Source organism: Monopterus albus, unplaced genomic scaffold (assembly GCF_001952655.1).
Source record: "Monopterus albus unplaced genomic scaffold, M_albus_1.0 scaffold113.1, whole genome shotgun sequence".
Taxonomy (NCBI): domain Eukaryota; kingdom Metazoa; phylum Chordata; class Actinopteri; order Synbranchiformes; family Synbranchidae; genus Monopterus; species Monopterus albus.
The window spans coordinates 1,177,361-1,183,689 of NW_018127993.1; the positions used below are offsets into that span (position 1 = coordinate 1,177,361).

A 6,329-nucleotide genomic window follows, 5' to 3' on the forward strand; every position below is an offset into this window, starting at 1 on the left:
AACCGCTTGCACTAAGTGAACCGACTTGACTTCATCTAAAAAATAACTTTAAAAATGTATTTTTGTCTTTTCTGAACTCCTGTGTGGATATTTACTGTAAACCATGCCCGTTAATGAATGCTTGTGTTTTTTTTTTTCTCCAGACCAAACAGCAAACATACAGATTGGAATAGTTGAGTGAATTGTTACTGACATAACTACACTGAGTAACAGTCAGTGAAAGAAATACATTTATGCATGTGTGCAGAAGAAGTCATGGTGTTAAAATAGCATGCATTGAAATTATAGTAAAATCCAGTAGATGGCAGTCTGTTAGTGCACAATCTTTCCACCCACATTGTCACACACCCACAGTTCTCCTGGTAGGTGTGCCTCTTGCCATCAGGAGAGGTCCCCGACGTGCAATGTCTTCCCTGCACAGTGTGACTGGTGAACGCAAAGTGACAGTGCAAATGAACTTATTTTGCTGCTGTAATGAAGTACACAAGCTATTTCAATATGGAATTTAAAAAGAAAGCGTGCATGAATAATGCCTGCATGAAAAAGTAACCGCTCTGTCTCTCTCAACGTCTCTGACAACGTCTGTGTCTCTGACACAACGGCTGTTTTTTTTGCCTCCTTAATTTTCTTCCCTCTTGTGCTCCATCTCTTGCACTTGTACAAAGCCGAATGGCGTCACCACCCACCACTCATACACACACACCCTGCATCTAACACACACCTTCTCACCATCTGTCTGTGCAGCGGCCCGTGTCTCTGGCACTGGGAGCAGTTGGGAGCATGAGAGTGAAAAAAGAAGTGTCTCTTGGCTCTGCAGTCCTGAGTCCCACTTCCTCTCGTCTTTCTCCTGCTGCGCCACTGTCTATCAAATGATCTCACAACACCATGCTGACCGCCGATGGGCTTTCCCTTCCACTGTAACACCTACACTTGATTCCATTTGGAGAAAAATATAAATCTATCTTCCTGGAACCTTATGGGCAAAAGAAATGAAGGACGCATCTGTTCTGGGTTTTTTATGGTTTCCCTCAGTCATCAAATCAAACATTAAAGCCCGTAACTCAACGAGAGGAAACATAAACATGCTTGATTAGATTATGTATTAAGCATTTCAATGTTTCCACATCTGTAAAAGTAAAAATGTAAAGTACCAGGAGGGATGGAGTCTGTGCATGTGCCCTGTGACAGGCTGAGGAGGAATCTGCACACTGTAGATATGAGGTTGTAAAGAAGCTGTGAAGTTTTCTGCACACTTCTGGATTATATTTAACACCATGACTTTATTGTATGTACAAAATAAAATCTAAAAAGAACCCAGGAATCCTAGAATCTACACAAAAACCGAATGAGTGAAATCCACAGGAGCACACAGTCATCAAGACTTCTCTTTTCAGTGAATTCTCATAACCATACAGCTCTACAAAGAGAATAGTCGGCAGCTTAAGTAATTTGAACAAAAATGCATCTCCCCTCTCAGTCTCCTCCATTTAGACAGCGAGCAGAAGTGCCTTAATAACTGTGCTATATTCAGCTGGAGTGATAAGAAATGGCAGCTATCAGCGGGCGGTTTGGAAGCTGCATATAACCGTTATTGTGTTTGTATATATAAAAATTGATTTATGTGGCCTATCACTTAGCAGGCGCAATATGTGGATGAATATGGGCTAATATAATATTATGGAATATGAGAGAGGGTTAAGGAAAAGGCCAGGTGCTGCCTCAAGTTCAAGAAGGTATGATCCAAGTCTAAAGACATGAAATAATACAAACACAGTTTCAATAGCTAAAGCAATGACTGTCTAGTTTGAGCATATGCTTAACAAAATACAAGAGTTTAAATTATTTGTCATGGACTTTGATTTATTTATTTTTAATTTCAACAAGAGTTTTTAATTTTAAGAAATCCTATTACAACTATATTACAAGAACAAAGGATTGTATGTGGGGAAGGGGGTGGTGTGTGTTTTATTTGGACCCTCCCCTTGTAACACACTCCTGTCAAAATAATACAGCAGTATGGAACTGGTCAAACAAATTTCATAAATAATGGCAAGAGACAAAGCACAAAGAGCTTATGATTGCATACTCTAATTTACACAAGAATATCTTAATGAAAATTTTCACATGGCCTCAATTGCACGTTTAAAATTGAATTATAAATTGTCACATTTATGGAAAACAAAACCACGCATACTGTAGCGTGTTATGAGCATAAGTTTATTTATTTTTTCCTTTTGGGAACAATAGTTGCTATACTTAGAAATATGGGTAGTTGGTGGTAGCAAAGGTTCATGTTTACCTCTAATGCTCGGAGCCGGTGCCATGTCCAGACTTGTAAATCAGGCCCATTGAGGTAGCATAATGCTGATGATGATGACAGTCAGTCACATGGGAGTGATAGAAGGACGTTGAGTTATGGGCTTGGGGAGGATGCCCAGAATTGAAGAGTCTCACAAATGGAGAAGCACTTCCACCAAAACACAAGTCTCCAGATGGGGACTAATGCTGCAGTTGGCGGCTGTGCTGCCCAAATGAGTGCACATTAGCTGCTCAAACCCCACAGAATAGTAAAGAACGTTTGCTGTTTTTTTTTTTCTTAATTTCACAGTTCTGCCGTTTCACTCTATTACTGCTCGATAGCATTTCAAAAACACACAGACTGAACCAAAGAGCAAGACCCAGCCAAAGTATTTTGCAAGTGTTTTGTCTTGCACTGGCATGCAATGCATCACTTAACTAGATGATTTCCAAATGGATTTATATTTACTGTATTGCTAAAGAATGTACTGTTTGCATACTGCTCTGTGCACTCTACTCGCCTTTGAGGATGGACGATCATTTATTGCCATTGATCATCAGCCATGACAATATAATCAGGCATAAAGCCTGACAAGCTTGGCTGATCCGATAGATCAGAGCTGCTGACAGCAGGACTATGTACAGGTCATAAACTCTCACCTTCTCTGTTTGACCCCACATCAATTTGGATCTTCCAATATGAATGCAAATAATAATGCATTTTTGGTGACATGTTTATGGTTATCTCTGCATCTCCCCTTGCCCTGCCTGCTGCTCTGAAATATGCTGTTACCCAGCTAATGGGATTGAAAGAGTAACCTACTGCTCACTAGTGGTCAGCTTGGCTCTCCCTTCCTCTCTAACCCATCTCCCCGAACCACAAACGTCAGCACATGCCCTTGCTCCCACACACATATGCACACTTACATGTCCTCCACCCTAGTCACTTGTGTATGCATTGAGCTGATAAGTACTGTGGTTCATTTTCCCCATGGCAAAGCACAGTAAAGAACTGGGAGTAATAATTGCTTTGGGGGCAAGACTAGGATGGTTAAATATGCTTGATTGCCTCCTAAGTATCGGTGCTGTGTAATGAAATATGGCTGCTGCAGACAGGAGCTCCCGTGCGATAGCTTTCTTGTCACTTTCTCACATGCTCTTTTTTTTTTTTTTTTTACCCCTTCACTCTTCTGTTCTGGCATTTTCATCTTTCCTCACCCATTGCCTTTGTCACAAAATAGAGTGCATCAAAGCATTTGTTGCCATTGAACACTTATCTTAGCTATAGTGTAATAATTACTGGGGCTTAATTGAGAATTCTTCACATCAAAACAGCAGGAACCCTAATATTCCTCTGTTCTACAATTTAATTTGTGGATTCATTAGCATGGACAGGGTGTATGTAGAGAACCCAGATAACAGGGAACTCCACAAAACCACACTTCTGATGAGGTCAGGTTTAAAGGGGCAGCCATATCCTCACCTGGGTCCCTTTTTATTTACACATTAAGACCCTAAAGTCACTATTAAGTCACTAACGTCCATGAAGATCTCTTAATGCAGCTAAATACTAAGGTGGTTGCTTTGCTCCTATTTTTGATTTTAATTAAAATCAAAACTGAAAATAAACTGAGTTAACACAAAGCAGAAGTTTTGCGCAGAGACTACTGCAATCACGACATTCACAGTCATCACTGCTAATCATCTCATTTGTCTGCCAAAAAGCCCTACAATAACATTTTAAAAGATAATGCCTCAAATTAAAACTCACTCACTGTAGCTAAAAAATGTTTATCCCCAGCTAATTCTTGTTGTAACCACCCAAAGCACATTTCTCCCTGTTGGTTAAATAAGTAGCTAATCATTTACAAGAATATTAGTCCACAGGCTTGTATGGGCACAGCAGCATCTGCTAATGCATTTAGCAAGAAAATAGCCTGAGAAAATCTTCCCAGAACATTAAATACAAGACTTTTTCTTTCCCTTTTTGCTTCCAGAATAACTCACAAGCCTAATTTGCTGTGCTACTTAAAGGAAAACGTAATTACACTTTTCATTATAATTCACAAAGCAAATCGATAACTGTGGCTACGTCGGTCTCGTCTGCACATGCAATTTTCTGTTCCCTCAACTGAAATTTGGTTGCAAAACAAGTATTCTGTGTCTCCCTATATGTTTTGTACAGTACATAGTGATGCAGAGTAAATTCATTAAATAAACAGCATATAGTAACAATAAGAGATTGTTTGAAATACATATTAGTGATGCTTTGTCTTTATTAGATGTTTGTAACAAAGGTACAGAAATGCTGGGACTTGACTTCACTTACCCAGGTTGATTAAGATATTCAACCCTGTCCTGTTTCTTTTTGTCTGCCTCATTTATGCAGTTCTCTTTCCTGAGACATCAACCACAGGATGAGGCCTGCGGCAGGTAAGAAACTGAAGAGAATAACTGATGAGTTGGGGACCAGAATGTTCTGACATCTTGTCTTCCATCATTCCAAATTTGCTTAAGTTCAATGCAACACATCAAAGGTGATGACATGCTATGCTTTATTTGTTGTGGGTTCAAGACGGTCATGTGTCTAAGCATCTGTCTTAAAAAAAAAAAAAAAAAAGGGAACTGGCTGTTCTAAGTGCGAAGACAGGCCAGAAATTATGTCAAGTGATGTCAAAGAAAGAAATGAGCTAAGGCTCTGGCTCAATCCCTACCATCTCTTGACCTGTAGGGGCAGGAGGGGGGAAAACTGTATCTGGCAACCTAAACCTTTTTAAAGTGACTGAGAGAGTGAGGGAGACTGATTGGCACTGATGGGACCAGACTAGAACTGTGCAATGCTGTGCTGCACTGCAGCCGGGCCTCACAAGCCTGATTGATAGAGTGTGATGAGACTGTCACTGAGCAAGGAGAGCAGCAGAGAGATGGGCTAGATGGAGGGAGGGAAGTGGGTTGACCAGCTGAAAGAGATAGAGAGAAATAAATCTGGGAACATGTGAAGGATGAAGCAGGGGAATGAAGAGGTTGGAGGGGATGTGTTTCAGACACATGAAGGATGGGAAGGTGGAGGTGTAGGGGGCACTAGCAGAAAGGAGAGTCAGATACTGCAAGGCTCCACTCATACACATGATTAAATGACACAGTTGGGAAAATATAAAAGCTTACTACAAAAAGAAAGAATAAAAATAGCCTCTATTCCTAGAAATAGCCTTCGCAGTCATTTAGTGTGTCTTGATGTTGTGTTTAAGTGCACTGTGAGCCACAACAAAATGGAGACATGTTCCATGTAAGAATAAATGCTGAATGATCCTGAGATTGTCACCTTAAAAAAAAAAGTCAAATGTGTTAACCACAAGTGTGTTTCCTGAAACTAGTCTTTCTCCAGCATTAACCAAAGGGTCTTGTTGTATAAACATAACCACGTGTGGTGCTCAGGATCTTGTCAGGCAATTGTCCGAAGTTTTCAAGTCCCAAAAACTAATGCACATTTTCCTTATACTGTACATCTCCCATGTGAATGTCATAAATCCTTCCTGGCTTATCTGCACCTGGTTTGTGCACAGTATTTGATCATATTTGACACATGGCATCTTGCTAGTGAGGGTAATACAGGCTAAGCTAAAGCCCTGTTCTGGGAATCCCATTTAACGATTTCAGACTCAATAAAAGGCACCATGTTTTACTTTTATCCCTGCCTGAGGAAAGACAGCTGACTCACCGGAACTCCACAGTTATTATTAGTGTCTCACATGTGTGGAGCAAAGCTATATGTACTGTACGTGCATGTGAGTGTGTGAAAGACAGTGAGATGGTGAGCTCCAGAAGCAGCAGTAAGTGCATGCGGGAGTAGCACGAGGAGCTCTTATCTGCTGCCTGCCAAAGCCTGACCAAGGCCCTGACTCCTGTGCTCCCCCCTCCCTCTGCCGCTCTCCGGAGGGGCTTCCCACTAGTCTGCTACAGGCAGGGCGGCCAGGTGAAATGAGAAATTCCCATTCAGGGACAGGGATGCCGAGCAGACTTGCCTTGTCAAA

General features: G+C 41.0%; 1 protein-coding gene across 1 annotated transcript in view; it reads left to right on the plus strand.

Moving 5' to 3' along the window:
- The window catches only part of LOC109966549 (receptor-type tyrosine-protein phosphatase delta), a 322,783-nt gene that overhangs the window by 130,057 nt on the left and 186,397 nt on the right, over positions 1-6,329 (plus strand). The window contains 1 exon segment of the mRNA XM_020611458.1: positions 4,688-4,731. The gene's annotated coding sequence lies outside the window, so the exon portion shown is untranslated.